General features: G+C 42.7%; 1 long non-coding RNA gene and 1 pseudogene across 1 annotated transcript; both read left to right on the forward strand.

Annotated features, from left to right (window-relative positions):
- The first annotated feature begins 6 nt into the window (after positions 1–6).
- On the forward strand, positions 7–25217 carry LOC132371836 (uncharacterized). Its single transcript, XR_009504993.1, has 3 exons — positions 7–52; positions 357–433; positions 25164–25217. It is a non-coding gene; the product is annotated as an uncharacterized LOC132371836 (long non-coding RNA).
- LOC132372306 (U6 spliceosomal RNA) lies at positions 20626–20740 on the forward strand (annotated as a pseudogene).

Consider the following 25217-nt stretch of genomic DNA (forward strand, 5'->3'; position numbering starts at 1 on the left):
GTGGTCTGGGCTGTTTCGAAAAACACACGTCCTGTGGCTCTGAGTCATTGAGGTGGGCAATGGGACTAGACGTGTGGGTTAACTTCGACTGTCTTTTCTTGCTGCAGGAAACTTTTGAAGGAATCAGAAAGGTCATTTTTCCCTCATACCAAGTCGGTGGAAAATACACCTGAGACGCCCCCATCCAAGGGCCCGCATATTGTATGGGATGAAATCCGGGCGGCGGGGGATGGGTTCTTCACCGGAGAGTTCAACAAAGCACAGATTGTCAGAGGGCCTCAGACCTCCACCCCACCCTCTGCTCCCAGTTTTCTCCATTCCAGGGACTGAAAAGCCGACTTTGTTTCACTTCCTAGAGGTACGAGGATTCCAGACGCCACCTCCTCAGCCTCCAAGTCCTGAGGTTTAATTTGCCACTGATATCTCTGGAATGGTGAGACCTTTTTACGACATAAATTCCGTTTTCTATGAGTTTGTCACATTAAGAAAATGTGAATTACTCACTTGGCCCTGGTGCCTGCGCTTAATTGCATGTGGCTGAGTGAGTCTGTTTGCACGCACTGAGTCTCAGTTTCCTCGTCTAAAATGTGGCCACTAAATGAAGTTTGAGGATGCTTTGCGATTGAACCAAAGAGCTAGGAGGTCACAGTCCAACTTTATGCCCAGATTTGGGGGCAGGGGAGCCATATTAAGCACCACCCTCCCAGCCCAAGAAATGTCGATGTTCTGTCGTGACAGCACCCAATGGCGGATCTCGGGAAATAGAGTGCTGGGGACACGCTGGGAGTGGGGAGGCCCCTGGGGAGGAAGGTCCACGCGGAAGGCTGTCGGTGGTTTCACTGCCTTCCTCCTGGGGAGGAGGAGGGGAGAGGGCCAAAGCTCGGGGGCTGGTGACTCTAGCAGGTCCACTGAGCTCTAGGACTGTCGTTTCCGCGTGCCTGGACTGGACGAGTGACAATCCAGGAGCTCCCTCGTCTCGCTCTGCGGGAAAGGGACGGAACGAGTCGGGAAGAGCCAAATCCCGGCTGCGACCTTTAACCTACTTTCCTGGCTCTGTCTGCTGTCAGAGGAGGAGGGGCTGGAAAGGCGGGAAGAGAGAACGTTGGAGATGGAGACGTGCAGGCAGGCAGGCAGGCACTTTGAAAGTAACTTTTCTACTCAGCCCGCAGGAATTTTTGGCTCTTCATTGTACTAGAATTTCGTCTCTTTTTTCGCTGGACTCAGTGGCTCTTCTCTTGCACTGTTATTTAGGAGAAGCTCCAGCCCTGAAATCACATTACCCGATGTCCCCCACCCTTGCTAGTTAGGGCCCTTGGGCGAATCCTTTAACCTTTAGGTACTTTAGTTTCCTCAGTTATTATATGGGATAATAACAGTCCTCACCTGGAAATTAAATGAGTTAATCGACATAAAGCACTGAGAATGGTGCCTGGCACATAGAAAACATTGTGTATGTGTTAAAATTATCTGTATCCTCTACTGCAAAACTCCCAGTGAGGTACTTTGCTCACAGTAGACTATGTTCAGTGAGTGAAAACAGGAATTCCACAATAACCCTTTGGGCTCTGCTTATTGGGAGCTCTAAAATTTTATTTTCACATAACTCAAAGGAAGAGATGGGCACCTCTCCAACAATTCCGTCCCCGATATTCACTGCCATTTTCTAAACATCATGCCAGATGGAAACAACCAGAGTTTGGGTGAATATAGCCCAGTGCTTTACCATCTAATCAACTACAAATATTATTGACCATCATCTCTGGGTAGGTATCGGGCCTACCTATATCAAGATTCTTTCTTTTTTTTTTTTTTTAATTTTAATTTTAATTTATTTATTTTTATTTTATAGCTGTGTTGGGTCTTCGTTTCTGTGCGAGGGCTTTCTCTGGTTGCTGGCAAGCGGGGGCCACTCTTCATCGCGGTGCGCGGGCCTCTCACTATCGCGGCCTCTCTTGTTGCGGAGCACAGGCTCCAGACGCACAGGCTCAGCAATTGTGGCTCACGGGCCTAGTTGCTCCGCGGCATGTGGGATCTTCCCAGACCAGGGCTCGAACCCGTGTCCCCTGCATTGGCAGGCAGACTCTCAACCACTGCGCCACCAGGGAAGCCCAATATATCAAGATTCTTGTCCTGTCTCCACCACCTTGGCCAAGTTAATTAATCCCTTTGAGCCTTAGTGTCCTAATCTGTAAAATGGGGGAAATAATATATAAAAGAGTTGTTGTGAGGATTTGAAATAATGCATGTAAAGTATGTGTCACATAGTAGATGATTAATGAATATTAGCTCTTGCTTTACTAAAAAGTATAAAGGCGGGTTCTTATCCTAAAATAAGCTTGTCACCTGGTTGGGTAAACAAGACCTAAGAAAGATAACTAGCAACCCAAGTCATGGTAGGGTAGTGGTTAGAAATTAGTCAGACTTGAGTTTGAATCCTGCTCTGCAATTTGCTAAGTATTGTCCTTGGGCTCTGCTTGCCTCGGTTTCTTCATTTATAAAATGGGAGTAGTAATAGTTCTTACCTACAAAGATTGTTATGAAGATTAGCTTAAATAATGGATGTAAAGTACTTAGTGTAGATTAGGGCAAGATAAGTGGTAGTTATTAATCTTATTAGCTTCTAAGGTGGACTGTTATAGATGTACTGCAGTGCTTGGGAGCCCAAAAATGGAGGAAGAGAGAGAACTGGCTGGTTGAGAAAAATGAAGTAAGGACATAATTAGGGTGGCAGTGCTTTGCTTGGGGGTCTGGAATTTTAATATTCCTCATGACTGAATGGAACAGTGGAAACAAAATAAGCATTCTCCAAGTAACAGACATGCTAAGCATTTTGCTAAATACAGCACATAAATTATTTAAGTTAATTTTCATAACAACCCTATGAGGTTGGTATTATTACCTCCTTTCTTTATGTGTTAACCATGCTTTTTCCACCAAAAGAAAAAGAGACTTCCCTCTAGCTAGTCTTTTATTCATCCTTCATATCTCAATTCAAACCTGTTTCCTCTGGGAACACTTTGCTGACCCTCAGACCCTTGCTACAGGCTCCAGTAGCATGATATACATTTCACTCACTGTTTGTTACCTTACTCTTAGTTGTGTTAATGTCTGCTACCCTTCAAGAACCTGAAAACGTCAATGCAAGGAGTATCTGGTCTGATTTTGTTTCCATTCCATCCTAGCATCTAGCACCACGTTGGAGGCTTTCAATAAATATTTGTTGATAGAAGGAATAAATGAACAAATGATTATATTGCCCAGCATCTTCAGGGAGTCCCCACTGTTCCACCAAGGAAGGGTGGATAGAGCTCCAAGACAAACCCGCTTCAGGGTCTACCTCCTCCTTGGGAACTGCTAACCAAGGAAAGCTCCATATAAGGTGTGTCCTTATTCCCAAGCCCCTCAAAAGAAGTGATTCAATAGTTGGCCCACACAAGAGTACATACCAAGAATACATTAGCTTCAGAAATTTGATCTTATGATCCTGGGTCCATTTAAAGAACATGTGCCCACATTGCTGATGAGTATAAATTGGTACACTCTCTATGGAAATCAATTTGGCAATACCTATAAAAATAAAAGAATGCACATGCCCTTTAATCTAGAATTCCACTTCTAGGAATGATCATTACAGGCAACTCCTGCATGTGAAGAAGAGAATATGAGGCAGCCATTGCAGCACTTTTTGTAATAACAAAAGATTGGGGAAAAAAAATAGAACAGCGAGCTTATCAGTAGGGGACTGGTTAAGTCTATGACCAGTAGCAGAATTGCACATTCATACAATGGGTTACCATGAAGCCAGCAAAAAAGAATAAGTAGTTTTGCACATATGAACATGATTTCCACAAAATTAAATGGATAAAGCAAGTGTATAGTGGGTGTAGAGTATGCTACAGTTTGTGTTAAAACAAACTCACAAGATAGGATGTACAAAATGAGATACCACCTCCTACCCAGTAGGATGGCAGAAAATAAAATTACAAGTGTTGATGAGGATGTGGAGAAAATGGGACACTTATACATTGCTCTTTGGAATGTAAAATGGTGCAGCTGCTGCTGAAAACAATTTGACAGATCCTCAAAAAGTTAAACATAGAGTTACCATATGAGCCATCAATTCCACTGCTAAGTATATACCCAAGAGAATTGAAGACATGGGTTTACACAAAAACCTGTACACAAGTGTTCATAGCAGCATCATTCATAATAGTTAAAAAATGGAAGCAACCCAAATGTACATCAACTGATGAATAGGTAAATAAAATGGTACAATGGAATATTATTTAGCCATAAAAATGAAGTATTAATACATGCTACAGTATGGTGGAACCTTGAAAATGTTATGCTACGTGAAGAAGTCAGACACAAAAGGACACGTATTGCATGATTCCATATACATGAAATGTCCAGAATAGGCAAATCCATAGAAACAGAAAGTAGGTTAGTGGTTGCCAGGGACTGGAGGGAGAGGGGAATGGGGAGTGACAGCTTTTTGGGGATGATGAAAATGTTCTAAAATTAGACCATGGTGATGGTTGCACAACTCTGTAAACCACTGAATTGCACACTTTAAAAGGGTGAATTTTGGCATGTGGATTATATCTGAATAATAGGTGTTATTCTTTAAAAAGAAGGACAAATTAAAGACATCTTCACAGACTCAGATACAGAGAACAAACTAGTGGTTACCAGTGGCGGAGGTGTGTGTGCAGTATAGGGGTTGGGGAGTGGGAGGTACGAACTATTGGGTGTAAGATAGGCTCAAGGGTGTATTGTACAATATGGGGAATATAGCCAATATTTTGCAATAACTGTAAGTGGAAAGTACCTTTTTTTTTAGCTTTTTATTTTATATTGGAGTATAGCCTATTAACAATGTTGTGATAGTTTCAGGTGCACAGCAAAGGGACTCAGCCATACATATGCGTGTATCCATTCTCAGAAAGTAACTTTTTTTTTTTAGAACTTTTTTTTTTTAAAGAAATTCACGTTCTTTTATTTATTTATTTATGACTGTGTTGAGTCTTCGTTTCTGTGCGAGGGCTTTCTCTAGTTGCGGCAAGTGGGGACCACTCTTCATCGCGGTGCGCGGGCCTCTCACCATCGCGGCCTCTCTTGTTGCGGAGCACAGGCTCCAGACGCGCAGGCTCAGTAGTTGTGGCTCACGGGCCCAGTTGCTCCGTGGCATGTGGGATCTTCCCAGACCAGGGCTCGAACCCGTGTCCCCTGCATTGGCAGGCAGATTCTCAACCACTGCGCCACCAGGGAAGCCCAACTTTTAAATTGTATAAAATTATTTAAAAAGATATCTTCAGAGGACAAACAAAAACAGAATTAACCATTATAGAGCCTTTTAAATTTATTTATTTATTTATTTATTTTGGGCGCCCCACACATCTTGTGGGATCTTAGTTCGCGCCTTCACAGGGAAACGCGGAGTCCTAACCACTGGACCACCAGGGAATTCGCTATAGACCCTTACTAGGGAAACTTTTGAAACATGTACCTAAGAAGAAAACTGAACCTTAGAAGGAAATAGTCAGATGCAAGAAAATGTGAGTAGTCATTTAGAAAACATATGAATAAATCTAACAAATAATGACTACTTAAAACCATTTTTTTTTTTAAATTTTATTTTTATTTATTTATTTATTTTTGGCTGTGTTGGGTCTTCGTCTCCGTGCGAGGGCTTTCTCTAGTTGTGGCAAGCGGGGGCCACTCTTCATCGCAGTGCGTGGGCCTTTCACTGTCGCGGCCTCTCTTGTTGCAGGGCACAGGCTCCAGATGCACAGGCTCAGTAGCTGTGGCTCACGGGCCCAGTTGCTCTGCGGCATGTGGGATCTTCCCAGACCGGGGCTCGAACCCGTGTCCCCTGCATTGGCAGGCAGATTCTCAGCCACTGCGCCACCAGGGAAGCCCCTTAAAACCATTTTTAATGATAATGATTACGTTGGCAAAATAAAACCAGCAAGATGAACTAAAAAAAAAAAAAAAAATGGTGAAGGTTTAAGATAGGACTGGTGAGCAGAGAAAGTTGAGCCTGTCTTCTTATATAAGAGGAAGGTAGATGTTGATTAATTTTAGACCTTTGAAGTCTTTATTAAAATGTTAAGTGTGGCTTTTCCTCAACCTTCCCTTCCTGAACAATTCAGTCTTCAAGCCATTGGGTAGAATAGAGCAGGTGTCTTGCAGTAAAGAGAAGGACCATGGCCCAGGGTGGAAAGTCTCTCTTATTTTCTGCTGTATACTAAGTGTCTAAAACATCATTCGATGTATATCTGTTGAATGCATGGACTCACTCTCTCCCTCCCTTCTGGACCCCGTCAAATGTCATTTCTCAGGGAGGGCTTCCTAATCACCCTACACAAAGCAACACCCCTCACCCTCTCCATCTCCCTGACTCTGCTTCATTTGTTCTTCATAGTACTCAACACCACCAAACCTATTTTATATTTCCTAGTTAATCGTCTATCTTCCCTCACTAGAAGGTAGCTCCTTGAGGACAAGGACTTGGACTATTTTGTCAGTTAATATATACCTAAACCCAGAGCAGTGTCTGGCATATAGTAGGTGTTCAATAAATATTTATTGAATGAATGAATAATAATTTTTGTATATCAGATATTTGACATTTTAAAAAAAAGAACAGCTGCTCAATGATTGGTTCTATTTATTTGTATTTATTGTGCAACAACATTTTAACAATGATCATTTCTGGGTGATATGGTTATGGGCTTCTTTTTTCTTTTTTTCCTCAAATTTTCTCCCATATGCAACTGTTATTTATACCATTAGAAGAAAAATTTTAACTTACTAACATTTTATAAATTAATTGCTTATGCAGCATTGTGACAATGACACATATGCAATGAGGGGAAAACAGCTGAGTGAGTTTGGATGGGGAAATCAGGGCAAGAGCCCCGGGAGCTGTAGGAAGTGGGAGGGCATGGGAGGGCTATGGCAGTGCAGAGCACCAGAGCAGGGTGCCCGTGGAGGGGGGAGCCAGCCCTGAAACATGGGCAGAGGGCACCCGAGGCAAACAGTGGCTTCTTCACCCTATCTAGGCCAGGGATCTCAATTCTGAGTCTGCTTCTGGCACTAACTACCCACTGACCTGGGGCAAGTCACTTCACCAGGCCTCAGTTTCCTCTTCTGTGAAATGCAGGACTAAGGGAAATGAGCTATCTCTACGCCTTTCTACCTCACAGGTTTGTGGTTCCAGAACCTGCACTCGGAGGCTGCAGCCTGGATAGTGTGTGTGTATGTGTCTGCGTTATAGAAGGAGAGAGAGAGTCCTGAAGGCACAATAGACCTCTGTCCCCAGTCTCCGTTTGGGAAATGCTGGATGAACCATTCACAGTAGGAAAAACAGTATTTAAAACTATAGGGCTTCCCTGGTGGCGCAGTGGTTAACAATCCACCTGCCAATGCAGGGACATGGGTTCAAGCCCTGGTCTGGGAAGATCCCACATGCCACGGAGCAACTAAGCCCATGTGCCACAACTACTGAGCCTGCACTCTGGAGCCCGCGAGCCACAACTACTGAGCCCGTGAGCCACAACTACTGAAACCCACGTGCCTAGAGCCCATGCTCCACAACAAGAGAAGCCACCACAGTGAGAAGCCTGTGCACTGCAACAAAGAGTAGCCCCCGCTCGCCACAACTAGAGAAAGCCCGCACACAGCAATGAAGACCCAATGCAGCCAAAAATAAATAAATAAATAAATAATAGAATTTATTAAATAAATAAATGAATAAAACTATAGGACTTCCCTGGTGGTGCAGTGGTTAAGAATCCGCCTGGCAATGCAGGGATGCTGGTTCAATCCCTGGTCTGGGAAGATCCCACATACTGCGGAGCAGCTAAGCCCGTGCGCCACAACTACTGAGCCCACGTGCCACAACTACTGAAGCCTGCGCACCTAGAGCCCATGCTTCACAACAAGAGAAGCCACCACAGTGAGAAGCCTGCACACTGCAAGGTAGAGTAGCCCCCGCTTGCCCCAACTAGAGAAAGCCCACACACTGCAACAAAGACCCAACGCCACCCAAAAAATAAATAAACAAATAAATAAATAAATAAGTAAAACTATATGGGCCATATAAGTTAACAGTGAAAAATTTATATATATTGAGAGACTGATAGGATATACTCTTAAATATTAACATTAACAATATTTTTCACTAAGCAGGGCCTTGTATCCATTAGTCACAACAGGCACAGTGCCTGCGGCCTATAGACTTTACAACAACTCTCAAAAATATTTCAGAAGTGAAAATTGGTTCAAGATGGTGGAGTAGAAGGACATGAGCTCACTCCCTCTTGTGAGAGCACCAGAATCACAACTAACTGCTGAACAATCATTGACAGGAAGACACTGGAACTCACCAAAAAAGATACCCCACATCCAAAGACAAAGGAGAAGCCACAATGAGACAGTAGGAGGGATGCAATCACAATAAAATCAAATGCCATAACCACTGGATAGGTGACTCACAAACTGGAGAACAATTATACCACAGAAGTCCACCCACTGGAGTGAAGGTTCTGAGCCCCACGTCAGGCTTCCCAGCCTGGGGGTCTGGCAACAGGAGGAGGAATTCCCAGAGAATCAGACTTTGAAGGCTAGCGAGACTTGATTGCAAGACTTTGACAGGACTAAGGGAAACAGAGACTCCATTCTTGGAGGGCACACACGAAGTAGTGTGTGCATCAGGACCTAGGGGGAGGGAGCCATGACCCCATTGGAGACTGAACCAGACCTACCAGCTAGTGTTGGAGGGCCTCCTGCAGAGGCCGGGGCGGGGTGGCTGTGGCTCACTGCGGGGCAAGGACACTGACAGCAGAACCTCTCAGAAGTACTCCTTGGCATGAGCCCTCTCAGAGTCTGCCATTAGCCCCACCAAAGAGCCTGTAGCCTCCAGGGCTGGATTGCCTCAAGCCAAACAACCAACAGGGAGGGAACGCAGCCCCACCCATCAGCAGACAAGCAGATTAAAGTTTTACTGAACTCTGCCCACCAGAGCAACACCAGCTCTACCCACCACCAGTCCCTCCCTTCCTTGTGCAAGGAAGCTTGCACAAGCTCTTAGATAGCCTCATCTACCAGAGGACAGACAGCAGAAGCAAGAAGAACTACAGTCCTGCAGCCTGTGGAACGAAAACCACATTCACAGAAAGATAGACAAAATGAAAAGGCAGAGAACTGTGTACCAGATGAAGGAACATGATAAAACTCCAGAAAAACAACTAAATGAAGTGGAGATAAGCAACCTTCCAGATAAAGAATTCAGCATAATGATAGTGAAGATGATCCAGGGCCTCGGAAAAAGAATGGAGGCAAAGATCGAGAAGATGCAAGAAATGTTTAAAAAAGAACTAGAAGAATGGAAGAACAAACAAACAGAGATGTACAATACAGTAACTGAAATGAAAAATACACTAGAAAGAATCAACAGCAGAATAACTGAGGCAGAAGAATGGATAAGTGACCTGGAAGACAGAATGGTGGAATTCACTGCTGTGGAACAGACTAAAGAAAAAAGAATGAAAAGAAATGAAGACAGCCTAAGAGACCTCTGGGACAACATTAAATGCAAAAACATTCGCATTATAGGGGTCCCAGAAGGAGAAGAGAGAGAGAAAGGACCCAAGAAAATATTTGAAGAGATTATAGTAGAAAACTTCCCTAACATGGGAAAGGAAATAGCCACCCAAGTCCAGGAAGCACAGAGAGTCCCAGGCAGGATAAAACCAAGGAGAAATATGCCGAGACACATAGTAATCAAATTGACAAAAATTAAAGACAAAGAAAAATTATTAAAAGCAACAAGGGAAAAACGACAAATAACATACAAGGGAACTCCCATAAGGTTAACAGCTGATTTCTCAGCAGAAACTCTACAAGCCAGAAGGGAGTGGCATGGTATATTTAAGGTGATGAAAGGGAAGAACCTACGACCAAGATTACTCTACCTGGCAAGGATCTCTTTCAGATTTGATGGAGAAATCAAAAGCTTTACAGATAAGCAAAAGCTAAGAGAATTCAGCACCACCAAACCAGCTCTACAACAAATGCTAAAGGAACTTCTCCAAGTGGGAAACACAAGAGAAGAAAAGGACCTACAAAAACAAATCCAAAACAATTAAGAAAATGGTAATAGGAACATACATATCAATAATTACCTTAAATGTGAATGGATTAAATGCTCCAACCAAAAGACACAGGCTTGCTGAATGAATACAAAAACAAGACCCATATATATGCTGTCTACAAGAGACCCACTTTAGACCTAGGGACACATACAGACTGAAAGTGAGGGGATGGAAAAAGATATTCCATGCAAATGAAAATCAAAGGAAAGCTGGAGTAGCAATACTCATATCAGATAAAATAGACTTTAGGGACTTCCCTGGTGGCACAGTGGTTAAGAATCCGCCTGCCAATGCAGGGGACACGGGTTTGATCGCTGGTCCAGGAAGATCCAACATGCCACAGAGCAACTAAGCCTGTGCACCACAACTACTGAGCCTGCGCTCTAGAGCCCGCGAGCCACAACTACTGAGCCCATGTACCACAATGACTGCAGCCCGCGGGCCTAGAGCCTGTGCTCCACAGCAAAGAGAAGCCACCGTAATGAGAAGCCCGCACACCACAACAAGGAGTAGCCCACGCTCGCCACAACTAGAGAGAGCCCGCGCACAGAAATGAAGACCCAATGCAGCCAATAAATAAATAAATAAATAAATGAAAAGAGGGAGAGGACTCAAATCAACAAAATTAGAAATGAAAACGGAGAAGTTACAATGGACACTGCAGAAATACAAAGCATCATAAGAGATTACTACGCTCTTATGAGCGTTGCTCATAAGCAACGCTATGCCAACAAAATGGACAACCTGGAAGAAATGGACAAATTCTTAGAAAGGTATGACCTTCCAAGACTGAACCAGGAAGAAATAGAAAATATGAACAGACCAATCACAAGTAATGAAATTGAAACTGTGATTAAAAATCTTCCAGCAAACAAAAGTCCAGGTCAGATGGCTTCACAGGTGAATTCTATCAAACATTTAGAGAGGAGCTAACACCCATCCTTCTCAAACTCTTCCAAAAAATTGCAGAGGAGAGAACACTCCCAAACTCATTCTACGAGGCCACCATCACCCTGATACCAAAACCAAACAAAGATACTACAAAAAAAGAAAGTTACAGACCAATATCCCTGATGAATATAGATGCAAAAATCCTCAACAAAATACTGGCAAACAGAATCCAACAACACATTAAAAGGATCATACACCATGATCAAGTGGGATTTATCCCAGGGATGCAAGGATTCTTCAATATACGCAAATCAGTCAATGTGATACACCATATTAACAAATTGAAGAACAAAAACCATATGATTATCTCAATAGATGCAGAAAAAGCCTCTGACAAAATTCAACACCCATTTATGATAAAAACTCTCCAGGAAGTGGGCATAGAGGGAACCTACCTCAACATTGTAAAGGCCATATATGACAAACCCACAGCAAACATCGTTCTCAATGGCGAAAAACTGAAAGCATATCCTCTAAGATCAGGAACAAAACAAGGATGTGCACTCTTGCCACTGTTATTCAACATACTTCTGGAAGTCCTAGCCACAGCAATCAGAGAAGAAAAAGAAATAAAAGGAATCAAATTGGAAAAGAAGAAGTAAAACTGTCACTGTTTGCAGATGACATGATACTATACATAGAGAATCCTAAAGATGCCACCAGAAAACTACTAGAGCTAATCAATGAATCTGGTAAAATTGCAGGATACAAAATTAATGCACAGAAATCTCTGGCATTCCTATACACTAACAATGAAAGATCAGAAAGAGAAATTAAGGAAACAATCCCACTCACCACTGCAACAAAAAGAATAAAATACCTAGGAATAAACCTACCTAAGGAGGTAGAAGACCTGTACTCAGAAAACTATAAGACACTGATGAGAGAAATCAAAGATGACACAAACAGATGGAGAGCCATACCATGTTCTTGGATTGGAAGGATCAACATTGTGAAAATGACTATACTACCCAAAGCAATCTACAGATTCAATGCAATCCCTATGAAATTACCAATGGCATTTTTTACAGAACTAGAACAAAAAATCTTAAAATTTATATGGAGATATAAAAGACCCTGAATAGCCAAAGCAATCTTGAGGGAAAAAAGCGGAGCTGGAGGAATCAGACTCCCTGACTTCAGACTATACTACAAAGCTACAGTAATCAAGACAATATGATACTGGCACAAAAACAGAAATATAGATCAATGGAACAGGATAGAAATCCCAGAGATAAACCCACGCACCTATGGTAAACTAATCTATGACAAAGGAGACAAGAATATACAATGGAGAAAAGACAGCCTCTTCAATAAGTGGTGCTGGGAAAACTGGACAGCTACATGTAAAAGAATGAAATTAGAACACTCCCTAACACCATACACAAAAATAAACTCAAAATGGATTAGAGACCTAAATGTAAGGCCAGATACTATAAAACTCTTAGAGGAAAACATAGGAAGAACACTCTGTGACATAAATCATAGCAAGATCCTTCCTTTTTGACCCACCTCCTAGAGAAGTGGAAATAAAAACAAAAATAAACAAATGAGACCTAATGAAACTTAAAAGCTTTTGCACAGCAAAGGAAACTATAAACAAGACAAAAAGACCACCCTCAGAATGTTGGAAAATATTTACAAACGAATCAACAGACAAATGATTAATCTCCAAAATATATAAACAGCTCATGCAGCTCAATATTAAAAAAAACAAACAACCCAATCAAAAAATGGGCAGAAGACCTAAATAGACATTTCTCCAAAGAAGACATACAGATGGCCAAGAGGCACATGAAAAGCTGCCCAACATCACTAATTATTAGAGAAATGCAAATCAAAACTACAACGAGGTATCACCTCACAGCAGTGAGAATGGGCATCATCAGAAAATCTACAAATAACAAATGCTGGAGAGGGTGTGGAGAAAAGGGAACCCTCTTGCACTGTTGGTGGGAATGTAAATTGATACAGCCACTATGGAGAACAATATGGAGGTTCCTTAAAAAACTAAAAATATAATTACCATATGACCCAGCAATCCCACTCCTGGGCATATACCCAGAGAAAACCATAATTCAAAAAGACACATGCACCCAATGTTCATTGCAGCACTATTTACAATAGCTGGGTCATGCAAGCAACCTAAATTCCCATTGACAGACGAATGGATAAAGAAGATGTGGTACATATATACAGTGGAATATTACTCAGCCATAAAAAGGAACGAAATTGGGTCATTTGCAGAGATGCTGATGCACCTAGAGACTGTCATACAGAGTGAAGTAAGTCAGAGAGAGAAAAACAAATATCTTATATTAACGCATATATGTGGAATCTAGAAAAATGATACAGATGAACCGGTTTGCAAGGCAGAAATAGAGACACAGATGTAGAGAACAAACGTATGGACACCAAGGGGGGAAAGCGGGGGGAGTTGGGGAGGTGGAGGTGGGATGAATTGGGAGATTGGGATTGACATATATACACTAATATGTATAAAATAGATAACTAATAAGAACCTGCTGTATAAAAAATAATAAAATAAAATTTAAAAAAAGAAGAAAAAAATATTTCAGATGTGGAAAACACAATATATTGGCTTCAAAATTTTTAAGAAGGCAAAATTAAAATGAAAAAACATTTAATCAAAAGTCTCCAAAATATGACATTATCTCAACTAGACAATTTCCACTCATCTCGATAACCATCAATGTGGGATGTGGGTGTATTTTAATGTGATGGGGGGCATCATATGATAGGCATGTCGAGGGCCTGTGGAAGTTCTTAAAGTGAGTGGATGGTAGATTATGGATTCATTTTATAGTTTCCTATAGTTTCCAATTTTCTACTATAAGCATATATTGTATAATAATAAGAAAAAAATCAATGAATGTTTTGAAAAAATGTTAATGAAAAAGCTTAGGAAGGGGACTTCTCTGGTGGCACAGTGGTTAAGAATCCGCCTGCCAATGCAGGGGACACAGGTTCGAGCCCTGGTCAGGGAGGATCCCACATGCCGCGGAGCAACTAAGCCCGTGCGCCACAACTACTGAGCCCGCATGCCACAACTACTGAAGCCCACGTGCCTAGAGCCCATGCTCCGCAACAAAGAGAGGCCACCGCAATGAGAAGCCTGCGCACCGCGACGAAGAGTAGCCCCCGCTCGCTGCAACTAGGGAAAGCCCGCACGCAGCAGTGAAGACCCAATACAGCCAAAATAAATAAATAAAATAAATTAAAAAAAAAAAAAGAAAGAAAAAGCTTAGGAAGGATTTGGGGTGAAGAAACCCTGTTTCCTCATCTCAGTAAAAGCTTGTGTACGGTCTAGTCTTCTCTTCTGTAGGTAATAAGCATCAAAGGGGAAACTCACTCAAAACATGTATTTAAAAGTGTTTTCTCTTTCTGTGCTATCTACCCAATTATGTCCATCCAAGAGTTTGGGGTAAATCTGTGTGTTGCCACTCTGCTCTCTCCTTCCTTCACGGAATCATAAAATTATTACGCGTTAAGACGAAGTCTTTCCCCCTCCTGTCCTCTTGTCTTGCGATCAAGGTGGGCTCTCTGAGAGCAGGGGAGCCCAGGCCAGCTGTGACCAAGCCAGGCATGGAGGGAGCTTCATGCCACCTGGCAAGTGGCTGCGGGAGCTACAGGAGGTGGCAGGTGTCCTGCCATCTTATCAGGGAGCTGGCAGTTGGGATAGAGAACTTGGGAGGCAATGGGGTTCTCCTGATTTCTGTGCTGTTTTCATTCATAGTTACAATAACACTTCCCCCTCTTCTGGGTGTGGCTACACATACATCCCCTGTATTGACATATATGTGCACCCATGGGCGCATTCTTCCTCTTCCTGGCTGGCTGGCACCTTTCCCCCAGACACAGATGCCCAGCCATTTCTGCTGCCAGCTGACTAACTCCTTGGCTCTGTTCCAAGTCGGCTAGTGAACATGCGGGCTGCCCTGCCGCCTCTTATCCCAGCCAAGAAGGGCAGAAGCTGCTGTGGGGAAACACTGTCCAGCCAGAATCTGCCCCTCCATTCCCCTCAACCAGGATGGCCCGGTCCCTCCTGAGCCTGCCCCACCAACCCCCTGGCCTGACGGATCCTGAAAGGCAACTAAAACTACTCAGTATCTTAGGCTCCCAGCTCTCTTCTTTGGCCCTGGAAACCTCCCCAGACCGTCACCAGTGGTTCTTTTGCATATTCAAGTGTTGCTTCCTGATGTCATAGCATTCAGTGTTTATGCCTCTCAATTGATAAGCATGTTCTGTCTAGAGAACCTCTTGTACTGTTCCTAAAAATTATCACAAGCATTTTGCTTATTCATTTCTCTCCACTGTTAGATTGTAAACACTTTGAGAGGAAGAGTTATTTTAAGACTTAAAGATGTATTATCTCCTTAGTCTATGCCTTGTGCAAACCGGATGCTCAGTGGTTATCTGTTGATCAATCTCCTATCACATGCAAGCACTGAAGATCAGTAAGCCCCCTGAGCTCACCAAACCCTTTAGCTAGACTGAACCTGTACTCTCTCTGCCCATCCCACGCACATCACCAAACTCAGGCTCAGCCCTGCCCAGCCCAGAGCAATGGGCCAGTCTCTTTCTTCTTTCAGCCTCAGGGTCCTCACCAATAAAACAAATGGACCGAGCTCTGTAATGTTCCTTCCAGCTGATTAGATTCTATAACTCAGTGCTTTCATGAGGTCCTGACAGCCTCCCATTCTCAGCCTTCTGGAATGAATTCATAGCTGTCCCCTGCCTCTTCGCTGTCTGCTAAACAGGGAGAAGTCAAGAAGAAAGAAGAGTAGAGGGTTGTGGAGAATCTCCTTTCACAGCAAAAGAACCAAGCAGCTTTGGGACTTGCTCAAAATGGGGGCCACCCAAAAGAATGAGCTTGGTGTGTAGCGGGATGTAGAGCTCAGGGGGCTCTGAGTGTGCACACCAAGATGGGTGTGTGTGCTTCAGGGCAAGCGTGTGCACACTAGGAACCTTTGCACTGTCAGTGGCTCCAAGCCTGTGGATGTTCTCATTGTCAGTGTGACTCCTGATGCGCGGAGTGCCTGGGCGTGTAGCTTTCGCAGCCTCCTTGTGCAGGTCACTTAGTCAAGGGGAATGTGACTATTGGTGATATGTGTACCTGAAACTATGTGCTGGGCTCATCACTGCAGGAAGTTGAGGTTCTTTAGTTGGATTAGTGAATCACCTGATAAATAGTGGACATGGGCTGCCTGAAGCTCCCTTACTTCTTCCAAGCCAGGAAAGGAGGGAAGTCCCCCAAGCTCCAGAGGCCAGCACACCTGAACAGCCCCTTTCCCACAAAGGGTGTGTACTGTGAAAGTCACCCTTATCTCCTGGGGATGAGTTCTCAGTTATGAGACCCCTAATGGGAAGGGCATAAAATCAAAGTCATTCCAGGATCTGGAGACAGGACTAAGGCCTGGAAGCAAGCTCAGTAACCAGTCCTGCACTTGCTAAGCCCCTGAGTCACATCGCTTCACCTGGTTTCTCACAAGGAAAAGACATTTTCACATGCCAGACACGTTGCTACTATCATCAGAGCCCAGGTTCCAACTCACCCGGCTCCCAAGGCTGGGCTCCTGTGACCTGTCAGGGCAGGACAGAGCTGGCCCTGCCCCTCCCCAAGCACTCTCCCCAAGACTGCTGTCCACCTGCTAGAGTTGAAATTCGTCCCCAGAGGGTGAGCTCACCCTCCAACCCCTTCCCAGTAAAGCCACATTCCTGCTTCCAAATATCTCTGATTTTTCTGGCTGCTTTCCCCAATTTGGGACATCTGATCACCCAGTCAGTCCCCAGAGCAATCCCTCTCCTGCTCTCTCGCTTGTCTGAAAGAGGTCTAACCCAGCTCCCCTGCTAAATGCCATGCATTTTCGGATTACTTCCCTCTTCTCACATTCCTGAAGTCCACTTGTCCGCATATGGTCCCCAATGCTGTCTTGCAAAATTAAGGTGCTAACTTCCAGGAGAGGCATCTCTCCGGTAGCTCCAAGCCAACCATTCATTCATTCTTCATTTATTTGGTGTTTTCATTTTTCTATTAAAGATTTCATATTTTTTGTATCAGTTTTCCAAGTTCTTGATATATTTTCCAAGTTCTTGGTATATTTGAGCCCTTCTTCATATATTGAGCCCTTTCTTATTGTATTTATGAAAATATTTCCCCATCTATTTGCTTTTAATTTTGTTTATGATTATTTCCTCCTTTTTACACGCATTTATTCAACAACTATTTATTAAATGTCACTACGAATAAGCATTAGGTGAAGCATTTTGGAGACTAAACTACTTGCCTTTAGGACTCTTCCTCCCTCCTACCCCAATTATTCAACTTATAGATCTAGAAGTTTAATAGTATAGGCATACTTTTAGTTGATAAGGCTCTGATTTTCTTTAAGGTTTATCACTTAAATTTATATATAGCTCACTTATATCATTAATAAAATTTTGGAAAATTAACTTAAAATATAGAGTTAGTTATTATAACTCAGTATTAGTAAAACTCACACGAAATTGACATAGAAATACTTATTGATTGACTTCCATTTATTAAATCACAGGGAGGAGTGCTTTCTTTCCTCTGTACGGAAGTCCATTTGGGGATCCAAAACATGACAGATGGTAGCTCGGGGCAGTAGAATCAGAGCTGGGGGAGCTGGTGGGGCATCTCGGAGGTGAGCATCGCCAAGCTCCACCAGCCTGCTGTCCTCACTGTGCCTCCACGAAGAGATACAACAGGACTGGATTTCTCATGTAGGTGTTTCAGGGTTAAGAGCAGTGGCCTCCAGGAAAACTGGACCTGAGTTGAAACTCAGCTCCACTACTCAGTGACTAGGTGACGTTGGACAAGCTCCTTAATCTTTCTGAGGCTCCGTTTTCTCATCAGTTTTCTCTCAGTGGGATTAATGATGCCTACTCCAATAAGACTGTTTTTTTTGTTTTTCTTTTTTTTAAGGCCGCACCATGCGGCATGTGGGAACTTAGTTCCCCAACCAGGGATTGAACCTGTGCCCCCTGCGTTGGGAGTACGGAGTCTTAAGCACTGGACAGCCAGGGAAGTCCCATGTTTTGAAGAATAAATGAAATTATGCAGGCAAAGCATTTGGTACAGTGTTTGGCACTGATGTGCTCAACTGATGTTAGTTATATTTTGTTATTATTATCCTTATGTTATGTGCCTGAGACTGTACTGGGTGCAGTACATGGGGATGCAGCAATGAACAAGACAGGGTCCTTGCCCCATTCTACCCACAGGGATCTAATACCCTGATTCAACTCCCACTGCCACACTTGATCAAATGAGATTTGAGTTTTCCACACCAAACTCAGATAGTTTCAATTATACACGTGGCCTCGTATCCCTTCCTGAACTGCCTTGTTGAGAAAAGTAACTTTAAATCAAGTAAAATCTTGAATTATAAGTTCTTTGAGGGCAGAAATTTAAATTACTTGTTCCACTGAAGAGCACAACAATACATGTTTGGAAAATTAATGAATTGTAATCATCCCTTACATATGCAGAGGACTGTTAGTTGTCAAAGCACTTTCTTTTTTCTTTTTTTTAATTTTTAAAAAAAATTTATTTATTTTATTTATTTATTTTTGGCTGCATTGGGTCTTTGTTGCTGCGTGCAGGCTTTCTCTAGTTGCGGCGAGCGGGGGCTACTCTTCGTTGCGGTGTGTGGGCTTCTCATTGTGGTGGCTTCTCTTGTTGCAGAGCACGGGCTCTAGGCATGTGGGCTTCAGTAGTTGTGGCACACAGGCTCAGTAATTGTGGCGCGCAGGCTCAGTAGTTTTGGCTCGCAGGCTCTAGAGCTCAGGCTCAGTAGTTGTGGCACATAGTCTTAGTTGCTCCGTGGCATGTGGGATCTTCCCGGACCAGGGATCAAACACGTGTCGCCTGCATTGGCAGGCGGATTCTTAACCACTGTGCCACCAGGGATGTCCTATATCAGGGTTTTTGAAATATTAAAAATAGCCCTGGGGAAATTTTTAGTGTGGATAAGGCTGATTTCCTAATTCTGAAGGGTGAACAGAGAGCAAATTCTTTTTCTAACCTTGTGACCCCTACACAAAGATCACAGACCCTATAATACAAATAAAATGAAAGCAAGATTTATGCCACTTCTCATAGACCTTCAGACCCAGAGGCAATAACAAAACAAAACAAAACAAAACAAAACAAAAAAGAGGATAGCAAGTGTTGACAAGGATTTGGAGAAATAGGAACCTTCATAAACTGCTGGTGGGAATGTAAGTGATGTTGCTTCTTTGGAAAAAAGTTTGCTAGTTCCTCAAGAAATTAAACACAGTTGCTGTACATCTGAAACTAAGATAACATTGTTAACTATACTACAATACAAAATAAAAATTAAAAAAAAGAAGAGTTACTGTATGACCCAGCAAGTGTATACTTCAAAAGGGTGAATTTTTGTATGTTGTTGTACCTCAATAATAAAAACAAGGTTTCCAACCCATATCTGTGCTCTATCCATGAATCTCCCATCTCCAAAGGCAACCACTTTGAACAGTCTCTTGTGCATCCTTCCCCAAAAACCTAGATATCTATGGATATATAGATATCTATAGATATAGATGTATAGGTACATAGATTTGCAAAGGTGTAATTTAAAAATTCTATTCAAAGGAATATTATTCTGGATATTTCATATAAATGAATCCTGCAGTTGGTGATCTTTTGTGTCTGGCTTCTTTTATTTAGCATAATGCCTTCAAGGTTCATCCATGCTATAGCATGTATCAGAATTTCATATCTTTTTTTAACTGAAGTATAGTTGATGTACAATATTATATAAGTTACAGGTGCACAATATAGTGATTCACAATTTTTAAAAATTAGAATTTCATATTTCTTTTAATGTCCAAATAATATTCCATTTTATGGATATACAACATTTTGCTCATTCATTCATCAGTTGATAGACATTTGGGTTATTTCCACCCTTTTGCTGTTATGAATGATGCTGATATGAATATTTGTGTACAGGTTTTTATATGGACATATGTTTTCAATTCTCTTGAGTGTATAACTAAGAGTGGTAACTCTATATTTACTATTTCCTGGAACTGCCAAACTGTTTTCCAAAGTGGCTGCATCATTTTACAACCCTACTAGCAATGTATAAGGGTTTCTCCATATTCTTGTCAACACTTTTTATTGTCTTCCTTTTTTATTTCCATTGCCCTACTGGTTGTGAAGTGGTATCTCATCATGATTTTGAGTTCCCTAATGACTAACGATGTTGAGCATCTTTTCATATGTATATCGTTTATTTGTATATCTTCTTTGGAGAAATGTCCATTCAACTCCTTTACCCACTTTTAAATTGGGTTATTTGTCTTTTTATTGCTGAGTTGTAAGAGTTCTTTATATATTGTTTATACAAGTCCCTTATCAGATACATGGTTTGCAAATATTTTCTCCCATTCCATGTATGTTCTTACTTTTAAATGCTAATTTGGCTAAGTATAAATTCTAGTTTGCTAGATATTTACTCTCAGACATTTAAAAATATTATTCCTTGATACAGAGAAGATTAGCATGGCCCCTGTGCAAGGATGACACGCAAATTCATGAAACGTTCCACATTTTTATGACCCTAGACGGCAGAAGCGCCAAAGTCAGCTCGGGGTCTTGGGAGCTGTAGTCAGCTCGGTCAGAAGGGACCCCGGGGTCTGTGCTGCAGCTGTCTGTGGGGAAGGGACATCATTAATTCAGATGTAAAGGTTCTACAACTCTCGGCTGGCCAAGTTACCCTCATTCTATCTATGAAAAAAATTTGCTAAAGCAAATTAATGCTATGAACAAAAATTACAGGGAACCAGCTTAACCAACTTAAGAGGACAAACATTCCAAGTACTTTAAGTAGGCACCAGTTGTTTGCAAACAGTGTGCTAATATGCGAGTGACTTGTTTATTAAAGGAGGCCCATAGGGCCTCTTACTGGCAATCCTTTGCTTTGAGTTACAGTATATATGTGAATGGTAGAAAGTGGCATCTTTCTAGGGTTATTCTATTAGGTGTTTGGGGGTTTTGTAGTTCCCATGCTAGTTCTCCTGCACACCTACTCTCTCTCTCAACCCATTCTCCCTTCTGTCCCCCACTCCCTTGACGGAGCGGGATAGATGGATCCTGGAATGGGATTTCCCAGAGCCTCTGCCCAGGCGGTCTGAAAACCTTCCCCAGCCAGCCTGGTCCAGGCAGGGACTCCTTGGGTCCTGGCTGTGCAGGTGCCAGGAGTGTGGGACGAGGTGTGCACTCCTGTGCACAGGTGAGTGGGCGTCCTTTCCGCCCTGTCCCCGTGGGGCCCCGGGGCTCTTGGGGCTCAACACTGCTCAGCAGTGGAGGAGGTTTCTCAACTGCTTGTCCCAGATGTGCCTTTAGTGTCATGTAAGAAGTTTTTAAATTATATTTATTTTGTCGGTTTTTTTAATCGCACAGAACACTAAGTCTGAGAGGCTGCATTCTGTTTCTCCTTTAAAGCTTTGCCTTCTTTCTGAACTTCCTTTTCCACCCAATGTAAAGAGCCCAGATGCAGCCCTGGCCACTGCCACCCCCCCCTCCCCTCCTCCCCACCCCACTCCAGGGACTCTTTGCACGGTTAGCTGTATTTAGCTTTGAGTTTCTCTGCATCTGGTCAACCCCCGTGTGTATATAACCTGGGCCATTGCTTGGGAAGAAGCAGGGTGCTCACCCCCTGCCAGTGCCTTTTTCTGGAGGAGAGAACTCCCCTGAGCGTTCTCCTTCCTTCTGCACCCCTCTCCCCACTACACCTTTGGAGAAAACTGAGCTGTTACAAACCCCTGCACAGTGCCTGTCAAACAGACTGCAGGTGCTCTGTACCTTCCTGAATAAAGGCCCTGGAGACCACGGTGAAAAATAATTTATATATATGTATTATTCCTTTGTCATCTAGCTTACATTAATCATAGAAGGTAAGGATTCATGTCATTCATTGCTTCTGGACAATCCTCAGCCACTATCTCTAGGCCTCTTTTTATTCTATTTTCTCCTTACAGAATGCCAGTTCGATGAATATTAGTCTTACTCAGTCTGATCATCATGTCCCTTAATTTTTCCTTCATATTTTCCATATTTCTGTCTCTCTCTACTACATTCTGTGTAATTTTTTAGATTTTTTTTTTTTTTAGTTCACCAATTTTGTCTTCCATTCTATCTAAATCTTCTGTTTAACTTGCCCATTTAGTTTTTAATTGTGATTATTATGGCTTTCATTTTTAGATGTTCAACTTGATTTGTTTTTCAAACCTCCTTCATCTTTTTTTGGTAGCATATGGTCCTTTTCTCATGTTTTCAGTTTCTTCTTAGTTTTCTTTAAACATTAAAAAAAAGTTTGTTTTTTTTTTTTTTACTCTGTACCTAATAATTCTATTATCAGAGTTGGAAAGGCTCTTATGCAGCTATTTATTGGGTCTGCTGACATTTGTTCATGGAGATTTTTTTCTAGGTTTTTATAGATTTTTTTTTGGTTTTTTTTTGGCCGCGCCTTGCAGCTTGCGCGGGATCTTAGTTCCCCAACCAGGGATTGAACCCTGAGTGCAGAGTCCTAACCACTGGATCTCCAGGGAATTCCCTAGAATTTTTTTTTTTTTAACATCTTTATTGGAATATAATTGCTTTACAATGGTGTGTTAGTTTCTGCTTTATAGTTTTATCTGTTCTCTCATCCATATTCCCCTTTTGTCAGTTGACCCAATGTTGTCTTTTTTTTAAATTATTTATTTATTTATTTGTGGCTGCGTTGGGTCTTTGTTTCTGCGCGAGGGCTTTCCCTAGTTGTGGCAAGCGGGGGCCACTCCTCATCGCGGTGCGCGGGCCTCTCACCATCGCGGCCTCTCTTGTTGCGGAGCACAGGCTCCAGACGCGCAAGCTCAGTAATTGTGGCTCACGGGCCCAGCCGCTCCGTGGCATGTGGGATCTTCCCAGACCAGGGCTCGAACCCGTGTCCCCTGCACTGGCAGGCAGATTCTCAACCACTGCGCCATCAGGGAAGCCCGACCGAATGTTGTCTTAAATTTCATTTTTTTGTTGTTATTTTAATTAATTAATTAATTATTTATTTATATTTTTGGTTGTGTTGGGTCTTCATTTCTGTGCGAGGGCTTTCTCTAGTTGCAGAAAGTGGGGGCCACTCTTCATCACGGTGCGCGGGCCTCTCACTATCGCGGCCTCTCTTGTTGCGGAGCACAGGCTCCAGACGCGCAGGCTCAGTAATTGTGGCTCACGGGCCTAGTTGCTCCGCGGCATGTGGGATCTTCCCAGACCAGGGCTCGAACCTGTGTCCCCTGCATTGGCAGGCAGATTCTCAACCACTGCGCCACCAGGGAAGCCCTAGATTTTTTTTTAATTTGAGCTCTACTTGTCCAAACTTTTTGTGTGGGAATCCTATGTAGCCTGGGGTGAGGGGGAACTCCTCCAGAGAAGCTTTGTACAAAGCTCCTTCAGAGAACCACCAATCCATTTCCAATTTTTGTTAATGTTCCCTCTTGTGTCTTCCCAGACCACGCAGTATACATTTTACTCTCAAATTCACTGGAAGCACAGAATCGCAAATTCTCACTGGAAACTGTTTATTCAAGTCAAGAATGCAGGTAGAGACAAACACATATCACTGACCCCTCCCTTTGCTGGTGGCCAGATTCCTCCGGGCCCACCCTTCCTGGAAAGCATAGCCTTGAGGGCCCTGCTGTAGCCTTTCGGTTATCAGGATTGGTCAGCACCCTCAGGACAGCCACAGCTTCACTGACAACACCTGCAACAGCACTCGTTTTGTTCTTTGCTTTGTATGTTTGTTTGTCTTTTGCCCCTATAGATTCCCCCCACCTTTTTTTTTCTTCAAGCTCTGCTATGCATGTAAAAGAATCTTTGCTATGTTTTAGGTGTTTTGTATTGGGAAGATTGTCCTGTTATCTAATTCTTATGTTTTCTGACATAGAACTCCTAGGGAAAAATGCACAAATTGACAAACACGTGATTTCCAGTGTTCACAGCCCCACCAAAGCCCTTTATGGATCCATTTGCTCCAGAAAATGGGTTAATCAGATAAAGGAATTCTCACTGCTATTAAATATCTAATGTATGATCTCTCTGGGTAACCTAGAACTTTGACCCACCAGAATGCATCACCCTTAAGCAGGGTTTGAAGAAGTGAAATCAGTGCTAAATCTTTCAAGCAGTCAGGAGGAGAAAGATTGGAGGCAAAGGTTGGTCTTTCTGAGACTCTTAAATCAATCACCCTCCACCTAATTCTCCTGTGTGGGACTCTAGGGGAAGGCGCGTGAAGCATGATGCCTGGCACATAATAAGTGCTCGATAAATACTTGCTGACAGAATGTTGAATGTATAACTGAGTCATTGTGTCACAAGACAGCTCATTGATTTCCTGCAGTAAACTTCCTTCTCTATTGATGTGACCAATTCCCCAGGGTAGTGTTAGAGAATGAGTTTGTTAAAATGTTGATATCCAGAAATGAAGTGCATTTGGGTGGTATGCAACATATAGGCATTTCAGATTAATCAAAGAAAGTTTCCTGTATAGGGTGTACTTGGGTTGAATGGTGAAAGAAAAAGCTGGGCTGCTCCAAAGCTTACATATGAATTGGGAATAGTAACATCTAACATTTATGAAACACCTACTATGCACCATCACTGTTCTAAGTTCTCTCCATATACCAACTTATTTCATCATCCCAACAACAATAGGAGCTGGGTATTATTACTATGATTCTATTTTATAGATGAGGCACAAAGAACTTAAGTAACTTGCTAATAAGTAATAGAGCTGGAATTCAAACCCAGGCAGTATAACCCATGAGTTCACGTGCTAAGCTCTTATGCCACAGTGCCTCAGCCGGGACCTAGACTCCTTTACACAGAGCCGCATATTATTCCACAGAACATGTCCTGGGAAGCCTCTGAGCCTTGCCTGTGCTCGTCTCAATACTTGAAATGCCCTATTCTTTCTTTATCTGATGAACTCTTATTTATCTTTTCAGACTCAGCTGAGATTTTTCATGCCTCCAGAAACCAACTCTAGATTAGACAACGGT

This window comes from Balaenoptera ricei, chromosome 9 (assembly GCF_028023285.1).
Source record: "Balaenoptera ricei isolate mBalRic1 chromosome 9, mBalRic1.hap2, whole genome shotgun sequence".
NCBI lineage: Eukaryota > Metazoa > Chordata > Mammalia > Artiodactyla > Balaenopteridae > Balaenoptera > Balaenoptera ricei.